This window comes from Pan troglodytes, chromosome 23 (genome assembly GCF_028858775.2).
Source record: "Pan troglodytes isolate AG18354 chromosome 23, NHGRI_mPanTro3-v2.0_pri, whole genome shotgun sequence".
In the NCBI taxonomy this organism is placed as follows: Eukaryota; Metazoa; Chordata; class Mammalia; order Primates; family Hominidae; genus Pan; species Pan troglodytes.
The window spans coordinates 8,229,782-8,255,014 of NC_086016.1; positions in this window are offsets into that span (position 1 = coordinate 8,229,782).

The window sequence follows — 25,233 nt, forward strand, 5'->3', positions numbered from 1 at the left end:
ATAAAATATCAAAAATTACAGTAAATATAGATTACACACTCTCTGTAAAATATCAAAAACTACACCAAATATATAGTATATAATTTACATAAAATATCAAAAGTACTCCAAATACATATTATATACTGTACATAAAATATCAAAATGTACAGTAAATATATTTCATATATTGTACATATAATATTATCCAAAAGTACACCAAATACATTTTATGTACTGTAAATAAAATATCAAAATTACAGTAAATATATATTACATACTGTACATAAAATATCAAAAAGTACACCAAATATGGGTTATATATACTGTAACTAAACTCTCAAAAACTACAGTAATTATATTTAATATACTGTACATAAAATGTCAAAAATTACACCAAATGTATATTATATACTGTAAATAAAATACCAAAAAGTACAGTAAATATATATTACTCTCTGTAAAATATCAAAAACTACACCAAATATATATTATATAATTTAAACAAAATATCAAAAAGTACAGTAAATATATATAACATACTGTACATAAAATATCAAAAAGTACACCAAACATGGGTTATATATACTGTAAAGAAACTATCAAAAACTACAGTAATTATATTTAATATACTGTACATAAAATATCAAACATTACACCAAATGTATATTTTATACTGTAAAGAAAATATCAAAAGTACACTAAATATATATTACACACTCTCTGTAAAATATTAAAAACTACACCAAATATATATTGTATAATTTACATAAAATATCAAAAGTACTCCAAATACATATTATATACTGTACATAAAATATCAAAAAGTACAGTAAATATATTTCATATATTGTACATATAATATTATCCAAAAGTACACCAAAAATATTATATACAGTAAATAAAATATCAAAAAGTACAGTAAATATATATAACCTACTGTACATAAAATATCAAAAAGTACACCAAAGATGGGTTATATATACTGTAAAGAAACTATCAAAAACTACAGTAATTATATTTAATATACTGTAGATAAAATATCAAAAATTACACCAAATGTATATTATATACTGTAAAGAAAATATCAAAAAGTACAGTAAATATATATTACACACTCCCTGTAAAATATCAAAAACTACACCAAATATATATTATATAATTTACATAAAATATCAAAAGTACTCCAAATACCTATTATATACTGTACATAAAATATCAAAAATACAGTAAATATATTTAATATATTGTACATATAATATTATCCAAAAGTACACCAAATACATTTTATGTACTGTAAATAAAATATCAAAATTACAGTCAATATATATTACATACTGTACATAAAATATCAAAAAGTACACCAAATATGGTTATATATACTGTAAATAAACTATCAAAAACTACAGAAAGTATATTTAATATACTGTACATAAAATATCAAAAATTACAACAAATGTATATTATATACTGTAAATAAAATATCAAAAGGTACAGTAAATATATATTACACACTCTCTGTAAAATATCAAAAACTACACCAAATATATAGTGTATAATTTACAGAAAATATCAAAAGTACTCAAAATACATATTATATACTGTACATAAAATGTCAAAAAGTACAGTAAATATATTTCATATATTGTACATATAATATTATCCAAAATTACACCAAATACATTTTATGTACTGTAAATAAAATATCAAAATTACAGTAAATATATATTACATACTGTACATAAAATATCAAAAAGTACACCAAATATGGGTTATATATACTGTAAAGAAACTATCAAAAACTACAGTAATTATATTTAATATACTGTACATAAAATATCAAACATTACACCAAATGTATATTATATACCATAAAGAAAATATCAAAAAGTACAGTAAATATATATTACACACTCTCTGTAAAATATTAAAAACTACACCAAATATATATTGTATAATTAACATAAAATATCAAAAGAACACCAAATGCATATTATATACTGTACATAAAATATCAAAAACTACAGGAAATATATTTTATATATTGTACATATAATATTATCCAAAAGTACACAAAACACATTTTATGTAATATAAATAAAATATCAAAATTACAGTATATACATATTACATACTGTACATAAAATATCAAAAAGTGCACCAAATATTGGTTATATATACTGTAAAGAAACTATCAAAAACTACAGTAATTATATTTAATATACTGTACATAAAATATCAAACATTACACCAAATGTATATTATATACTGTAAATAAAATATCAAAAAGTACAGTAAATATATATTACATACTGTACATAAAATATCAAAAAGTACACCAAATATGGGTTATATGTACTGTAAATAAACTATCAAAAACTACAGTAATTATATTTAATATACTGTACATAAAATATCAAAAATTACACCAAATGTATATTATATACTGTAAATAAAATATCAAAAAGTACAGGAAATATATATTACACACTCTCTGTAATATATCAAAAACTACACCAAATATATATTATATAACTTACATAAAATATCAAAAGTACTCCAAATACATATTATATACTGTACATAAAATATCAAAAAGTACAGTAAATATATTTCATATATTGTACATATAATATTATCCAAAAGTACACCAAATACATTTTATGTACTGTAAATAAAATATCAAAATTACAGTAAATATATATTACATACTGTACATAAAATATCAAAAAGTACACCAAATATGGATTATATATACTGTAAAGAAACTATCAAAAACTACAGTAATTATATTTAATATACTGTACATAAAATATCAAACATTACACCAAATGTATATTATATACTGTAAATAAAGTATCAAAAAGTACAGTAAATATATATTACATACTGTACATAAAATATCAAAAAGTACACCAAATATGGGTTATATATACTGTAACTAAACTCTCAGAAACTACAGTAATTATATTTAATATACTGTACATAAAATATCAAAAATTACACCAAATGTATATTATATACTGTAAATAAAATATCAAAAAGTACAGTAAATATATATTACACACTCCCTGTAATATATCAAAAACTACCCCAAATATATATTATATAATTTACATAAAATATCAAAAGTACTCCACATACATATTATATACTGTACATAAAATATCAAAAAGTACAGTAAATATATTTCATATATTGTACATATAATATTATCCAAAAGTACACGAAATACATTTTATGTACTGTAAATAAAATATCAAAATTTCAGTAAAAATATATGACATACTTTACATAAAATATCAAAATTACACCAAATATGGGTTATATATACTGTAACTAAACTCTCAGAAACTACAGTAATTATATTTAATATACTGTACATAAAATGTCAAAAATTACACCAAATGAATATTATATACAGTAAAAAAAATCCAAAAGTTCAGTAAATATATATAACATAGTGTACATAAAATATCAAAAAGTACACCAAAGTTGGGTTATATATACTGTAAGTAAACTATCAAAAACTACAGTAATTATATTTAATATACTGTACATAAAATGTCAAAAATTACACAAAATGTATATTATATACTGTAAATAAAGTATCAAAAAGTACAGTAAATATATATTACACACTCTCTGTAATATATCAAAAACTACACCAAATATATATTATATAATTTACATAAAATATCAAAAAGTACAGTAAATATATATAACATACTGTACATAAAATATCAAAAAGTACACCAAATATGGGATATATATACTGTAAAGAAACTATCAAGAACTACAGTAATTTTATTTAATATACTGTACATAAAATACCAAAAATTACAGCAAATGTATATTATATATTGAAAATAAAATATCAAAAAGTACAGTAAATATATATTACACACTCTCTGTAAAATATCAAAAATTACACCAAATAAATAGTATATAATTTACATAAAATATCTAAAGTTCTCAAAATACATATTATATACTGTACATAAAATATCAAAAAGTACAGTAAATATATTTCATATATTGTACATATAATATTATCCAAAAGTACACCAAATACATTTTATGTACTGTAAATAAAATTTCAAAATTACAGTAAATATATATTACATAATGTACATAAAATATCAAAAAGTACACCAAATATGGGTTATATATATTGTAACTAAACTCTCAAAAACTACAGTAATTATATTTAATATACTGTACATAAAATGTCAAAAATTACACCAAATGTATATTATATACTGTAAATAAAATATCAAAAAGTACAGTAAATATATATTACATACTGTATATAAAATATCAAAAAGTACACCAAATATGGGTTATATATACTGTAAATAAACTATCAAAAACTACAGTAATTATATTTAATATAGTGTACATAAAATATCAAAAATTACACCAAATGTATATTATATACTGTAAATAAAATATTAAAAAGTACAGTAAATATATATTACACACTCTCTGTAATGCATCAAAAACTACACCAAATATATATTATATAATTTACATAAAATATCAAAAGTAGTCCAAATACATATTATATACTGTACATAAAATATCAAAAACTACAGTAAATATATTTCATATATTGTACATATAACATTATCCAAAAGTACACCAAATACATTTTATGTACTGTAAATAAAATATCAAAATTACAGTAAATATATATTACATACTGTACATAAAATATCAAAAAGTACACCAAATATGGGTTATATATACTGTAAAGAAACTATCAAAAACTACAGTAATTTTATTTAATATACTGTACGTAAAATACCAAAAATTACAGCAAATGTATATTATATACTGAAAATAAAATATCAAAAAGTACAGTAAATATATATTACACACTCTCTGTAAAATATCAAAAACTACACCAAATATATAGTATATAATTTACAGAAAATATCAAAAGTTCTCCAAATACATATTATATACTGTACATAAAATATCAAAAAGTAGAGTAAATATATTTCATATATTGTACATATAATATTATCCAAAACTACACCAAATACATTTTATGTACTGTAAATAAAATATCAAACTTACAGTAAATATATATTACATACTGTACATAAAATATCAAAAAGTACACCAAACATGGGTTATATATACTGTAACTAAACTCTCAAAAACTACAGTAATTATATTTAATATACTGTACATAAAATGTCAAAAATTACTCCAAATGTATATTATATACTGTAAATAAAATATCAAAAAGTACAGTAAATATATATTACATACTGTACATAAAATATCAAAAAGTACACCAAATATGGGTTATATATACTGTAAAGAAACTATCAAAAACAACAGTAATTGTATTTAATATACTGTACATAAAATATCAAAAATTACACCAAATGTATATTATATACTGTAAATAAAATATCAAAAAGTACAGTAAATATATATTGCACACTCTCTGTAATGCATCAAAAACTACACCAAATATATATTATATAATTTACATAAAATATCAAAAGTACACCAAATACATATTATATACTGTACATAAAATATCAAAAACTACAGTAAATATATTTCATATATTGTACATATAATATTATCCAAAAGTACACCAAATACATTTTATGTACTGTAAATAAAATATCAAAATTACAGTAAATATATATTACATACTATTCATAAAATATCAAAAAGTACACTAAATGTGGGTTATATATACTGTAAATAAACTATCAAAAACTACAGTAATTATATTTAATATACTGTACATAAAATATGAAAAATTACACCAGATGTATATTATATACTGTAAATAAAATATCAAAAAGTACAGTAAATATATATTACACACTGTCTGTAAAATATCAAAAACTACACCAAATATATATTATATAATTTACCTAAAATATCAAAAGTACACCTAATACATATTATATACTGTACATAAAATATCAAAAAGTACAGTAAATATATTTCATATATTGTACATATAATATTATCCAAAAGTACACCAAACACATTTTATGTACTGTAAATAAAATATCAAAATTACAGTAAATATATATAACATACTGTACATAAAATATCAAAAAGTACACCAAATATGGGTTATATATACTGTAAAGAAACTATCAAAAACTACAGTAAGTATATTTAATATACTGTACATAAAATATCAAAAATTACAACAAATATATATTATATACTGTAAATAAAATATCAAAAAGTACAGTAAATATATATTACACACTCTCTGTAAAATATCAAAAACTACACCAAATATATAGTATATAATTTACAGAAAATATCAAATGTTCTCCAAATACATATTATATACTGTACATAAAATATCAAAAATTACAGTAAATATATTTCATATATTGTGCATATAATATTATCCAAAACTACACCAAATACATTTTATGTACTGTAAATAAAATATCAAAATTACAGTAAATATATATTACATACTGTACATAAAATATCAAAAAGTACACCAAATATGGGTTATATATAGTGTAACTAAACTCTCAAAAACTACAGTAATTATATTTAATATACTGTACATAAAATGTCAAAAATTACACCAAATGTATATTATATACTGTAGATAAAATATCAAAAAGTACAGTAAATATATATTACATACTGTATATAAAATATCAAAAATTACACCAAATATGGGTTATATATACTGTAAAGAAACTATGAAAAACTACAGTAATTGTATTTATTATACTGTACATAAAATATCAAAAATTACACCAAATGTATATTATATACTGTAAATAAAATATCAAAAAGTACAGTAAATATATATTACACACTCTCTGTAATGCATCAAAAACTACACCAAATATATATTATATAATTTACATAAAATATCAAAAGTACACCTAATACATATTATATACTGTACATAAAATATCAAAAAGTACAGTAAATATATTTCATATATTGTACATATAATATTATCCAAAAGTACACCAAACACATTTTATGTACTGTAAATAAAATATCAAAATTACAGTAAATATATATTACATACTGTACATAAAATATCAAAAAGTACACCAAATATGGGTTATATATACTGTAAAGAAACTATCAAAAACTACAGTAAGTATATTTAATATACTGTACATAAAATATCAAAAATTACAACAAATATATATTATATACTGTAAATAAAGTATCAAAAAGTACAGTAAATATATATTGCACACTCTCTGTAAAATATCAAAAACTACACCAAATATATAGTGTATAATTTACATAAAAAATCAAAAGTACTCAAAATACATATTATATACTGTACATAAAATATCAAAATGTACAGTAAATATATTTCATATATTGTACATATAATATTATCCAAAAGTATACCAAATACATTTTATGTACTGTAAATAAAATATCAAAATTACAGTAAATATATATTACATACTGTACATAAAATATCAAAAAGTACACCAAATATGGGTTATATATACTGTAAAGAAACTATCAAAAACTACAGTAATTTTATTTAATATACTGTACATAAAATATCAAAAATTACACCAAATGTATATTATATACTGTAAATAAAATATCAAAATTACAGTAAATATATATTACACACTCTCTGTAATGCATCAAAAACTATACCAAATATATATTATATAATTTACATAAAATATCAAAAGTACACCAAATACATATTATATACTGTACATAAAATATCAAAAACTACAGTAAATATATTTCATATATTGTACATATAATATTATCCAAAAGTACACCAAATACATTTTATGTACAGTAAATAAAATATCAAAATTACAGTAAATATATATTACATACTGTACTTAAAATATCAAAAAGTACACCAAATATGGGTTATATATACTGTAAAGAAACTATCAAAAACTACAGTAATTATATTTAATATACTGTACATAAAATATCAAAAATTACACCAAAAGTATATTATATACTGTAAATAAAATATCAAAAAGTACAGTAAATATATATTACACACTCTCTGTAAAATATCAAAAACTACACCAAATATATATTATATAATTTACATAAAATATCAAAAGTACACCTAATACATATTATATACTGTACATAAAATATCAAAAAGTACAGTAAATATATTTCATATATTGTACATATAATATTATCCAAAAGTACACCAAACACATTTTATGTACTGTAAATAAAATATCAAAATTACAGTAAATATATATTACATACTGTACATAAAATATCAAAAAGTACACCAAATATGGGTTATATATACTGTAACTAAACTCTCAAAAACTACAGTAATTATATTTAATATACTGTACATAAAATGTCAAAAATTACACCAAATGAATATTATATACAGTAAAAAAAATCCAAAAGTACAGTAAATATATGTAACATAGTGTACATAAAATATCAAAAAGTACACCAAAGTTGGGTTATATATACTGTAAGTAAACTATCAAAAACTACAATAATTATATTTAATATACTGTACATAAAATGTCAAAAATTACACCAAATGTATATTATATACTGTAAATAAAATATCAAAAAGTACAGTAAATATATATTACACACTCTCTGTAATATATCAAAAACTACACCAAATATATATTATATAATTTACATAAAATATCAAAAAGTACAGTAAATATATATAACATAGTGTACATAAAATATCAAAAAGTACACCAAAGATGGTTTATATATACTGTAAATAAACTATAAAAAACTACAGTAATTATATTTAATATACTGTATATAAAATGTCAAAAATTACACCAAATGTATATTATATACTGTAAATAAAATATCAAAAAGTACAGTAAATATATATTACACCCTCTCTGTTATATATCAAATACTACACCAAATATATATTATATAATTTACATAAAATATCAAAAGAACACCAAATACATATTATATACTGTACATAAAATATCAAAAAGGACAGTAAATATATTTCATATATTGTACATATAATATTATCCAAAAGTACACCAAATACATTTTATGTACTGTAAATAAAATATCAAAATTACAGTAAATATATATTACATACTGCACATAAAATATCAAAAAGTACACCAAATATGGGTTATATATACTGGAAAGAAACTATCAAAAACTACAGTAATTATATTTAATATACTGTACAAAAATTATCAAAAATTACACCAAATGTATCTTATATACTGTAAATAAAATATCAAAAAGTACAGTAAATATATATTACACACTCTCTGTAAAATATCAAAAACTACACCAAATATATATTATATAATTTATATAAAATATCATAAGTACACCAAATACATATTATATACTGTACATAAAATATCAAAAACTACAGTAAATATATTTCATATATTGTAGATATAATATTTTCCAAAAGTACACCAAATTCATTTTATGTACTGTAAATAAAATATCAAAATTACAGTAAATATATATTACACACTGTACATAAAATATCAAAAAGTACACCAAATATGGGTTATATATACTGTAAAGAAACTATCAAAATCTACAGTAATTATATTTAATATACTGTACATAAAATATCAAAAATTAAACCAAATATATATTATATACTGTAAATAAAATATCAAAAAGTACAGTAAATATATAGTACACACACTCTGTAATATATCAAAAACTACACCAAATATATATTATATAATTTATATAAAATATCAAAAGTACTCCAAATGCATATTATATACTGTACATAAAATATCAAAAAGTACAGTAGATATATTTCATATATTGTACATATAATATTATCCAAAAGTACACCAAATACATTTTATGTACTGTAAATAAATTATCAAAATTACAGTATATATATATTACATACTGTACATAAAATATTAAAAAGTACACCAAATATGGATTATATATACTGTAAATAAACTGTCAAAAACCACAGTAATTATATTTAATATACTGTACATAAAATGTCAAAAATTACACCAAATGTATATTATATACTGTAAATAAAGTATCAAAAAGTACAGTAAATATATATTACATACTGTACATAAAATATCAAAAAGTACACCAAATATGGGTTATATATACTGTAACTAAACTCTCAGAAACTACAGTAATTATATTTAATATACTGTACATAAAATATCAAAAATTACACCAAATGTATATTATATACTGTAAATAAAATATCAAAAAGTACAGTAAATATATATTACACACTCCCTGTAATATATCAAAAACTACCCCAAATATATATTATATAATTTACATAAAATATCAAAAGTACTCCACATACATATTATATACTGTACATAAAATATCAAAAAGTACAGTAAATATATTTCATATATTGTACATATAATATTATCCAAAAGTACACGAAATACATTTTATGTACTGTAAATAAAATATCAAAATTTCAGTAAAAATATATGACATACTTTACATAAAATATCAAAATTACACCAAATATGGGTTATATATACTGTAACTAAACTCTCAGGAACTACAGTAATTATATTTAATATACTGTACATAAAATGTCAAAAATTACACCAAATGAATATTATATACAGTAAAAAAAATCCAAAAGTTCAGTAAATATATATAACATAGTGTACATAAAATATCAAAAAGTACACCAAAGTTGGGTTATATATACTGTAAGTAAACTATCAAAAACTACAGTAATTATATTTAATATACTGTACATAAAATGTCAAAAATTACACAAAATGTATATTATATACTGTAAATAAAATATCAAAAAGTACAGTAAATATATATTACACACTCTCTGTAATATATCAAAAACTACACCAAATATATATTATATAATTTACATAAAATATCAAAAAGTACAGTAAATATATATAACATACTGTACATAAAATATCAAAAAGTACACCAAATATGGGATATATATACTGTAAAGAAACTATCAAGAACTACAGTAATTTTATTTAATATACTGTACATAAAATACCAAAAATTACAGCAAATGTATATTATATATTGAAAATAAAATATCAAAAAGTACAGTAAATATATATTACACACTCTCTGTAAAATATCAAAAATTACACCAAATAAATAGTATATAATTTACATAAAATATCTAAAGTTCTCAAAATACATATTATATACTGTACATAAAATATCAAAAAGTACAGTAAATATATTTCATATATTGTACATATAATATTATCCAAAAGTACACCAAATACATTTTATGTACTGTAAATAAAATTTCAAAATTACAGTAAATATATATTACATAATGTACATAAAATATCAAAAAGTACACCAAATATGGGTTATATATATTGTAACTAAACTCTCAAAAACTACAGTAATTATATTTAATATACTGTACATAAAATGTCAAAAATTACACCAAATGTATATTATATACTGTAAATAAAATATCAAAAAGTACAGTAAATATATATTACATACTGTATATAAAATATCAAAAAGTACACCAAATATGGGTTATATATACTGTAAATAAACTATCAAAAACTACAGTAATTATATTTAATATAGTGTACATAAAATATCAAAAATTACACCAAATGTATATTATATACTGTAAATAAAATATTAAAAAGTACAGTAAATATATATTACACACTCTCTGTAATGCATCAAAAACTACACCAAATATATATTATATAATTTACATAAAATATCAAAAGTAGTCCAAATACATATTATATACTGTACATAAAATATCAAAAACTACAGTAAATATATTTCATATATTGTACATATAACATTATCCAAAAGTACACCAAATACATTTTATGTACTGTAAATAAAATATCAAAATTACAGTAAATATATATTACATACTGTACATAAAATATCAAAAAGTACACCAAATATGGGTTATATATACTGTAAAGAAACTATCAAAAACTACAGTAATTTTATTTAATATACTGTACGTAAAATACCAAAAATTACAGCAAATGTATAATATATACTGAAAATAAAATATCAAAAAGTACAGTAAATATATATTACACACTCTCTGTAAAATATCAAAAACTACACCAAATATATAGTATATAATTTACAGAAAATATCAAAAGTTCTCCAAATACATATTATATACTGTACATAAAATATCAAAAAGTAGAGTAAATATATTTCATATATTGTACATATAATATTATCCAAAACTACACCAAATACATTTTATGTACTGTAAATAAAATATCAAACTTACAGTAAATATATATTACATACTGTACATAAAATATCAAAAAGTACACCAAACATGGGTTATATATACTGTAACTAAACTCTCAAAAACTACAGTAATTATATTTAATATACTGTACATAAAATGTCAAAAATTACTCCAAATGTATATTATATACTGTAAATAAAATATCAAAAAGTACAGTAAATATATATTACATACTGTACATAAAATATCAAAAAGTACACCAAATATGGGTTATATATACTGTAAAGAAACTATCAAAAACAACAGTAATTGTATTTAATATACTGTACATAAAATATCAAAAATTACACCAAATGTATATTATATACTGTAAATAAAATATCAAAAAGTACAGTAAATATATATTGCACACTCTCTGTAATGCATCAAAAACTACACCAAATATATATTATATAATTTACATAAAATATCAAAAGTACACCAAATACATATTATATACTGTACATAAAATATCAAAAAGTACAGTAAATATATTTCATATATTGTACATATAATATTATCCAAAAGTACACCAAACACATTTTATGTACTGTAAATAAAATATCAAAATTACAGTAAATATATATTACATACTGTACATAAAATATCAAAAAGTACACCAAATATGGGTTATATATACTGTAAAGAAACTATCAAAAACTACAGTAAGTATATTTAATATACTGTACATAAAATGTCAAAAAGTACACCAAATGTATATTATATACTGTAAATAAAATATCAAAAAGTACAGTAAATATATATTACACACTCTCTGTAATGCATCAAAAACTAAACCAAGTATATATTATATAATTTACATAAAATATCAAAAGTATACCAAATACATATTATATACTGTACATAAAATATCAAAAACTACAGTAAATATATTTCATATATTGTACATATAATATTATCCAAAAGTACACCAAATACATTTTATGTACTGTAAATAAAATATCAAAATTACAGTAAATATATATTACATACTGTACATAAAATATCAAAAAGTACACCAAATATGGGTTATATATACTGTAAAGAAACTATCAAAAACTACAGTAATTTTATTTAATATACTGTACATAAAATGCCAAAATTTACAGCAAATGTATATTATATACTGAAAATAAAATATCAAAAAGTACAGTAAATATATATTACACACTCTCTGTAAAATATCAAAAACTACACCAAATATATAGTATATAATTTACAGAAAATATCAAATGTTCTCCAAATACATATTATATACTGTACATAAAATATCAAAAATTACAGGAAATATATTTCATATATTGTACATATAATATTATCCAAAACTACACCAAATACATTTTATGTACTGTAAATAAAATATCAAAGTTACAGTAAATATATATTACATACTGTACATAAAATATCAAAAAGTACACCAAATATGGGTTATATATAGTGTAACTAAACTCTCAAAAACTACAGTAATTATATTTAATATACTGTACATAAAATGTCAAAAATTACACCAAATGTATATTATATACTGTAGATAAAATATCAAAAAGTACAGTAAATATATATTACATACTGTATATAAAATATCAAAAATTACACCAAATATGGGTTATATATACTGTAAAGAAACTATGAAAAACTACAGTAATTGTATTTATTATACTGTACATACAATATCAAAAATTACACCAAATGTATATTATATACTGTAAATAAAATATCAAAAAGTACAGTAAATATATATTACACACTCTCTGTAATGCATCAAAAACTACACCAAATATATATTATATAATTTACATAAAATATCAAAAGTACACCTATTACATATTATATACTGTACATAAAATATCAAAAAGTACAGTAAATATATTTCATATATTGTACATATAATATTATCCAAAAGTACACCAAACACATTTTATGTACTGTAAATAAAATATCAAAATTACAGTAAATATATATTACATACTGTACATAAAATATCAAAAAGTACACCAAATATGGGTTATATATACTGTAAAGAAACTATCAAAAACTACAGTAAGTATATTTAATATACTGTACATAAAATATCAAAAATTACAACAAATATATATTATATACTGTAAATAAAGTATCAAAAAGTACAGTAAATATATATTGCACACTCTGTGTAAAATATCAAAAACTACACCAAATATATAGTGTATAATTTACATAAAAAATCAAAAGTACTCAAAATACATATTATATACTGTACATAAAATATCAAAAAGTACAGTAAATATATTTCATATATTGTACATATAATATTATCCAAAAGTACACCAAACACATTTTATGTACTGTAAATAAAATATCAAAATTACAGTAAATATATATTACATACTGTACATAAAATAACAAAAAGTACACCAAATATGGGTTATATATACTGTAAAGAAACTATCAAAAACTACAGTAAGTATATTTAATATACTGTACATAAAGTGTCAAAAAGTACACCAAATGTATATTATATACTGTAAATAAAATATCAAAAAGTACAGTAAATATATATTACACACTCTCTGTAATGCATCAAAAACTAAACCAAGTATATATTATATAATTTACATAAAATATCAAAAGTATACCAAATACATATTATATACTGTACATAAAATATCAAAAACTACAGTAAATATATTTCATATATTGTACATATAATATTATCCAAAAGTACACCAAATACATTTTATGTACTGTAAATAAAATATCAAAATTACAGTAAATATATATTACATACTGTACATAAAATATCAAAAAGTACACCAAATATGGGTTATATATACTGTAAAGAAACTATCAAAAACTACAGTAATTTTATTTAATATACTGAACATAAAATAACAAAAATTACAGCAAATGTATATTATATACTGAAAATAAAATATCAAAAATTACAGTAAATATATATTAAACACTCTCTGTAAAATATCAAAAACTACACCAAATATATAGTATATAATTTACATAAAATATCAAAAGTTCTCCAAATTCATATTACATACTGTACATAAAATATCAAAAAGTACAGTAAATATATTTCATATATTCTACATATAATATTATCCAAAAGTACACCAAATACATTTTATGTACTGTAAATAAAATATCAAAATTACAGTAAATATATATTACATACTGTACATAAAATATCAAAAAGTACACCAAATATGGGTTATATATACTGTAACTAAACTCTCAAAAACTACAGTAATTATATTTAATATACTGTACATAAAATGTCAAAAATTACACCAAATGTATATTATATACTGTAAATAAAATATCAAAAAGTACAGTAAATATATATTACATACTGTACATAAAATATCAAAAAGTACACCAAATATGGGTTATATATACTGTAAAGAAACTATCAAAAACTACAGTAATTATATTTAATATACTGTACATAAAATATCAAAAATTACACCAAATGTATATTATATACTGTAAATAAAATATCAAAAATACAGTAAATATATATTACAGACTCTCTGTAATGCATCAAAAACTACACCAAATATATATTATATAATTTACATAAAATATCAAAAGTACACCAAATACATATTATATACTGTACATAAAATATCAAAAACTACAGTAAATATATTTCATATATTGTACATATAATATTATCCAAAAGTACACCAAATACATTTTATGTACAGTAAATAAAATATCAAAATTACAGTAAATATATATTACATACTGTACTTAAAATATCAAAAAGTACACCAAATATGGGTTATATATTCTGTAAAGAAACTATCAAAAACTACAGTAATTATATTCAATATACTGTACATAAAATATCAAAAATTACACCAAAAGTATATTATATACTGTAAATAAAATATCAAAAAGTGCAGTAAATATATATTACACACTCTCTGTAAAATATCAAATAGTACACCAAATATATATTATATAATTTACATAAAATATCAAAAGTACACCTAATACATATTATATAGTGTACATAAAATATCAAAAAGTACAGTAAATATATTTCATATATTGTACATATAATATTATCCAAAAGTACACCAAATACATTTTATGTACTGTAAATAAAATATCAAAATTACAGTAAATATATATTACATACTGTACATAAAATATCAAAAATTACACCAAATATGGGTTATATATATTGTAAAGAAACTATCAAAAACTACAGTAATTTGATTTAATATACTGTACATAAAATACCAAAAATTACAGCAAATGTATATTATATACTGAAAATAAAATATCAAAAAGTACAGTAAATATATATTAAAAACTCTCTGTAAAATATCAAAAACTACACCAAATATATAGTATATAATTTACAGAAAATATCAAAAGTTCTCAAAATACATATTATATACTGTACATAAAATATCAAAAAGTACAGTAAGTATATTTCATATATTGTACATATAATATGATCCAAAACTACACCAAATACATTTTATGTACTGTAAATAAAATATCAAAATTACAGTAAATATATATTACATACTGTACATAAAATATCAAAAAGTACACCAAATATGGGTTATATATACTGTAACTAAACTCTCAAAAACTACAGTAATTATATTTAATATACCGTACATAGAATGTCAAAAATTACACCAAATGTATATTATATACTGTAGATAAAATATCAAAAAGTACAGTAAATATATATTACACACTCTCTGTAATGCATCAAAAACTACACCAAATATATATTATATAATTTACATAAAATATCAAAAGTACACCAAATACATATTATATACTGTACATAAAATATCAAAAACTACAGTAAATATATTTCATATATTGTACATATAATATTATCTAAAAGTACACCAAATACATTTTATGTACTGTAAATAAAATATCAAAATTACAGTAAATATATATTACATACTGTACATAAAATATCAAAAAGTACACCAAATATGGGTTATATATACTGTAAAGAAACTATCAAAAACTATAGTAATTATATTTAATATACTGTACATAAAATATCAAAAATTACACCAGATGTATATTATATACTGTAAATAAAATATCAAAAAGTACAGTAAATATTTATTACACACTCTCTGTAAAATATCAAAAACTATACCAAATATATATTATATAATTTACATAAAATATCAAAAGTAGTCCAAATACATATTATATACTGTTCATAAAATATCAAAAACTACAGTAAATATATTTCATATATTGTACATATAATATTATCCAAAAGTACACCAAATACATTTTATGTACTGTAAATAAAATATCAAAATACAGTAAATATATATTACATACTGTACATAAAATATCAAAAAGTACACCAAATATGGGTTATATATACTGTAAAGAACCTATCAAAAACTACAGTAAGTATATTTAATATACTGTACATAAAACATCAAAAATTACACCAAATGTATATTATATACTGTAAATAAAATATCAAAAAGTACAGTAAATATATATTACACAGTCTCTGTAAAATATCAAATACTACACCAAATATACATTATATAATTTACATAAAATATCAATAGTACACCAAATACGTATTATATACTGTATGTAAAATATCAAAAATTACAGTAAATATATTTCATATATTGTACATATAATATTATCCAAAAGTACACCAAATACATATTATATACTGTAAATAAAATATCAAAATTACAGTAAACATATATTACATACTGTAGATAGAATATCAAATAGTACACCAAATATGGGTTATATATACTGTAAATAAACTATCAAAAACTACAGTAATTATATTTAATATACTGTACATAAAATATCAAAAATTACAGCAAATGTATATTATATACTGTAAATAAAAAATCAAAAAGTACAGTAAATACATAGTACACAAGCTCTGTAATATATCAAAAAGTACACCAAATATATATTATATAATTTACATAAAATATCAAAAGTACATCAAATACATATTATATACTGTACATTAAATATCAAAAAGTACAGTAAATATCTTTCATATATTGTACACATAATATTAACTAAAAGTACACAAAATATATTTTATATACAGTAAATAAAATATCAAAAATTACTGTAAATATATATTACACACTCTGTAAAATATCAAAATCTACACCAAATATACATTATATAATATACATAAAATATCAAAAAGTACAGTAAATATATATTACATAAAGTATATAAAATATCAAAAAGTACACCAAATATGGGTTATATATACTGTAACTAAACTATCGAAAACTGCAGTCATTATATTTAATATACTGTATATAAAATATCAAAATTTACATCAAATGTATATTATATACTCTATATAAAATATCAAAAAGTACAGTAAATATATATTACACACTCTCTGTAAAATATCAAAAACGACACCAAATATATAGTATATAATTTACATAAAATATCAAAAGTACTCCAAATACATATAATATACTGTATGTAAAATATCAAAGAGTACAGTAAATATATTTCATTTATTGTACATATATTATTATCCAAAAATAGACCAAATACATTTTATGTACTGTAAATAAAATATCAAAATTACAGTAAATATATATTACATACTGTACATAAAATATCAAAAAGTACACCAAATATGGGTTATATATAGTGTATCTAAACTCTCAATAACTACAGTAATTATATTTAATATACTGTACATAAAATGTCAAAAATTACACCAAATGTATATTATATACTGTAAATAAAATATCAAAAGTACAGTAAATATATATTACATACTGTACATAAAATATCAAAAAGTACACCAAATATGGGTTATATATACTGTAAATAAACTATCAAAAACTACAGTAATTATATTTAATATACTGTACATAAAATATCAAAAATTACACCAAAAGTATATTATATACTGTAAATTAAATATCAAAAAGTACAGTAAATATATATTACACACTCTCTGTAATATATCAAAAACTACACCAAATATATATTATATAATTTACATAAAATATCAAAAGTACTCCAAATACATATTATATACTGTACATAGAATATCAAAAAGTACAGTAAATATTTTTCATATATTGTACATATAATATTATACAAAAGTACACCAAAGTTATTTTATACACTAAATAAAATATCAAAAACTACAGTAAATATATATAACATAGTGTACATAAAATATCAAAAAGTACACCAAAGATGGGTTATATATATTGTAAATAAACTGTCAAAAACTACAGTAATTATATTTAATATACTGTACATAAAATGTCAAAAATTACACCAAATGTATATTATGTACTGTAAATAAAATATCAAAAACTACAGTAAATATATATTACACACTCTCTGTAATATATCAAAAACTTCACAAAATATATATTATATAATTTACATAAAATATCAAAAGTACTCCAAATACATATTATATACTGTACATAGAATATCAAAATGTACAGTAAATATATTTCATATATTGTACATATAATATTATCCAAAAGTACACCAAAGATATTATATACAGTAAATAAAATATCAAATGTACAGTAAATATATATAACATAGTGTACATAAAATATCAAAAAGTACACCAAAGATGGGTTATATATACTGTAAATAAACTATCAAAAACTACACTAATTATATTTAATATACTGTACATAAAATATCAAAAATTACACCAAATGTATATTATATACTGTAAATAAAATATCAAAAAGTACAGTAAATATATATTACACACTCTGTAAAATATCAAAAACTACACGAATTATATATTATATAATTTACATAAAATATCAAAAGTACACCAAATATATATTATATACTGTACATAAAATATCAAAAAGTACAGTAAATATATTTCATATATTGTACATATAATATTATCCAAAAGTACACCAAATACATTTTATGTACTGTAAATAAAATATCAAAATTACAGTAAATATATATTACATACTGTACATAAAATATAAAAAAGTACACCAAATATGGGTTATATATACTGTAAAGAAACTATCAAAAACTGCAGTAATTATATTTAATATACTGTACGTAAATTATCAAAAATTACACCAAATGTATATTATATACTCTAAATAAAATATCAAAAATTACAGTAAATATATATTACACACTCTGTAAAATATCAAAAACTACACGAAATATATATTATATAATTTACATAAAATATCAAAAGTACACCAAATACATATTATATACTGTACATAAAATATCAAAAAGTACAGTAAATATATTTCATATAGTGTACATATAATATTATCCAAAAGTACACCAAATACATTTTATGTACTGTACATAAAATATCAAAATTACACTAAATATATATTACATACTGTACAGAAAATATCAAAAAGTACACCAAATATGGGTTATATATACTGTAAAGAAACTATCAAAAACTACACTAATTATATTTAATATACTGTATATAAAATATCAAACATTACACCAAATGTATATCATATACTGTAAAGAAAATATCAAAAAGTACTGTAAATATATATTACTCACTCTCTGTAAAATATCAAAAACTACACCAAATATATAGTATATAATTTACATAAAATATCAAAAGTACTCCAAATACATATTATATACTGTAGATAAAATAACAAAAATTACAGTAAATATATTTCATATATTGTACATATAATATTATCCAAAAGTGCACCCAATACATTTTATGTACTGTAAATAAAATATCAAAATTACAGTAAATATATATTACATACTGTACATAAAATATCAAAAAGTACACCAAATATGGGTTATATATACTGTAACTAAACTCTCAAAAACTACAGTAATTGTATTTAATATACTGTACATAAAATGTCAAAAATTACACCATATGTATATTATATACTGTAAATAAAATATCAAAAAGTACAGTAAATATATATTACATACTGTACATAAAATATCAAAAAGTACACCAAATATGGCTTATATATACTGTAAATAAATAATAAAAAACTACAGTAATTATATTTAATATACTGCACACAAAATCGCAAAAATTACACCAAATGTATATTATGTACTGTAAATAAAATATCAAAAAGTACAGTAAATATATATTACACACTCTCTGTAATATATCAAAAACTTCACCAAATTTATATTATATAATTTACATAAAATATCAAAAGTACTCCAAATACATATTATATACTGTACATAGAATATCAAAAAGTACAGTAAATATATTTCATATATTGTACATATAATATTATCCAAAAGTACACCAAAGATATTATATACAGTAAATAAAATATCAAAAAGTACAGTAAATATATATAACATAGTGTACATAAAATATCAAAAAGTACACCAAATATGGGTTATATATACTGTAAATAAACTATCAAAAACTACAGTAATTATATTTAATATACTGTACATAAAATACCAAAAATTACAGCAAATGTATATTATATACTGTAAATAAAATATCAAAAAGTACAGTAAATATATATTACACACTCTCTGTAAAATATGAAAAACTACACCAAATATATAGTATATAATTTACATAAAATATCAAATGTACTCAAAATACATATTATATACTGTACATAAAATATCAAAAAGTACAGTAAATATATTTCATATATTGTACATATAATATTATCCAAAAGTACACCAAATACATTTTATGTACTGTAAAGAAAATATCAAAATTACAGTAAATATATATTACATACTGTACATAAAATATCAAAAAGTACACCAAATATGGGTTATATATGCTGTAAATAAACTATCAAAAACTACAGTAATTATATTTAAGATACTGTACATAAAATATCAAAAGTTACAGCAAATGTATATTATATACTGTAAATAAAAAATCAAAAAGTACAGTAAATACATAGTACACAATCTCTGTAATATATCAAAAAGTACACCTAATATATATTATGTAATTTACATAAAATATCAAAAGTACATCAAATACATATTATATACTGTACATTAAATATCAAAAAGTACAGTAAATATATTTCATATATTGTACACATAATATTTACTAAAAGTACACAAAATACATTTTATATACAGTAAATAAAATATCAAAAATTACAGTAAATATATATTACACACTCTGTAAAATATCAAAATCTACACCAAATATATATTATATAATATACATAAAATATGAAAAAGTACAGTAAATATATATTACATACAGTACATAAAATATCAAAAAGTACACCAAATATGCGTTATATATACTGTAACTAAACTATCAAAAACTGCAGTCATTATATTTAATATACTGTATATAAAATATCAAAAATTACACCAAATGTATATTATATACTGTAAATAAAATATCAAAAATTACAGTAAATATATATTACACACTCTCTGTAATATATCAAAAACTACACCAAATATATATTATATAACTTACATAAAATATCAAAAGTACTCCAAATACATATTATATACTGTACATAAAATATCAAAATGTACAGTAAATGTATTTCATATATTGTACATATAATATTATCCAAAAGTACACCAAAGATATTATATACAGTAAATAAAATATCAAAAAGTACAGTAAATATATATAACCTACTGTACATAAAATATCAAAAAGTACACCAAAGATGGGTTATATATACTGTAAAGAAACTATCAAAAACTACACTAATTATATTTAATATACTGTACATAAAATATCAAACATTACACCAAATGTATATTATATAATGTAAAGAAAATATCAAAAAGTACAGTAAATATATATTACACACTCTCTGTAAAATATCAAAAACTACACCAAATATATATTATATAATTTACATAAAATATCAAAAGTACACCAAATACATATTATATACTTTACATAAAATATCAAAAACTACAGTAAATATATTTCATATATTGTACATATAATATTATCCAAAAGTACACCAAATACATTTTATGTACAGTAAACAAAATATCAAAATTACAGTAAATATATATTACATACTGTACATAAAATATCAAAAAGTACACCAAATATGGTTTATATATACTGTAAATAAACTATCAAAAACTACAGTAATTATATTTAATATACTGTATATAAAATATCAAAAATTACACCAAAAGTATATTATATACTGTAAATATAATATCAAAAAATACAGTGAATATATATTACACACCCTCTGTAAAATACCAAAAACTACACCAAATATATAGTATATAATTTACATAAAATATCAAAAGTACTCCAAATACATATTATATACTGTACATAAAATATCAAAAAGTACAGTAAATATATGTAACATAGTGTACATAAAATATCAAAAAGTACACCAAAGATGGGTTATATATACTGTAAATAAACTATCGAAAACTAGAGTAATTATATTTAATATACTGTACATAAAATGTCAAAAATTACACCAAATATATATTAAATACTGTAAATAAAATATGAAAAAGAACAGAAAATATATATTACTCTCTGTAAAATATCAAAAACTACACCAAATATACATTATATAATTTACATAAAATATCAAAAGTACACCAAATACATATTATATACTCTATGTAAAATATCAAAAATTACAGTAAATATATTTCAAATATTGTACATATAATATTATCCAAAAGTACACCAAATACATATTATATACAGTAAATAAAATATCAAAATTACAGTAAATTTATATTACATACTGTAGATAGAATATCAAATAGTACACCAAATATGGGTTATATATACTGTAAATAAACTATCAAAAACTACAGTAATTATATTTAAGATACTATACATAAAATATCAAAACTTACAGCAAATGTATATTATATACAGTAAATGAAAAATCAAAAATACAGTAAATACATACTACACAATCTCTGTAATATATCAAAAAGTACACCAAATATATATTATGTAATTTACATAAAATATCAAAAGTACATCAAATACATATTATATACTGTACATTAAATATCAAAAAGAACAGTAAATATATTTCATATATTGTACACATAATATTAACTAAAAGTATACAAAATACATTTTATATACAGTAAATAAAATATCAAAAATTACAGTAAATATATATTACACACTCTCTGTAAAATATCAAAATGTACACCAAATATATATTATATAATATACATAAAATATCAAAAAGTACAGTAAATATATATTACATACAGTACATAAAATATCAAAAAGTACACCAAATATGGGTTATATATACTGTAACTAAACTATCGAAAACTGCAGTCATTATATTTAATATAGTGTATATAAAATATCAAAAATTACACCAAATGTATATTATATACAGTATATAAAATATCAAAAAGTACAGTAAATATATATTACACACTCTCTGTAAAATATCAAAAACTACACCAAATATATAGTATATAATTTACATAAAATATCAAAATTACTCCAAATACATAGTATATACTGTATGTAAAATATCAAAAAGTACAGTAAATATATTTCATTTATTGTACATATATTTTATCCAAAAGTACACCAAAGATATTATATACAGTAAATAAAATATCAAAAAGTCCAGTAAATATATATAACATAGTGTACATAAAATATCAAAAAGTACACCACCAAAGATGGGTTATATATACTGTAAATAAACTATCAAAAACTACAGTAATTATATTTAATATACTGTACATAAAATGTCAAAAATTACACCAAATGTATATTATATACTGTAAATAAAATACCAAAAAGTACAGTAAATATATATTACTCTCTGTAAAATATCAAAAACTACACCAAATATATATTATATAATTTAAACAAAATATCAAAAAGTACAGTAAATATATATAACATATTGTACATAAAATATCAAAAAGTACACCCAATATGGGTTATATAAACTGGAAATAAACTATCAAAAACTACAGTAATTATATTTAATATA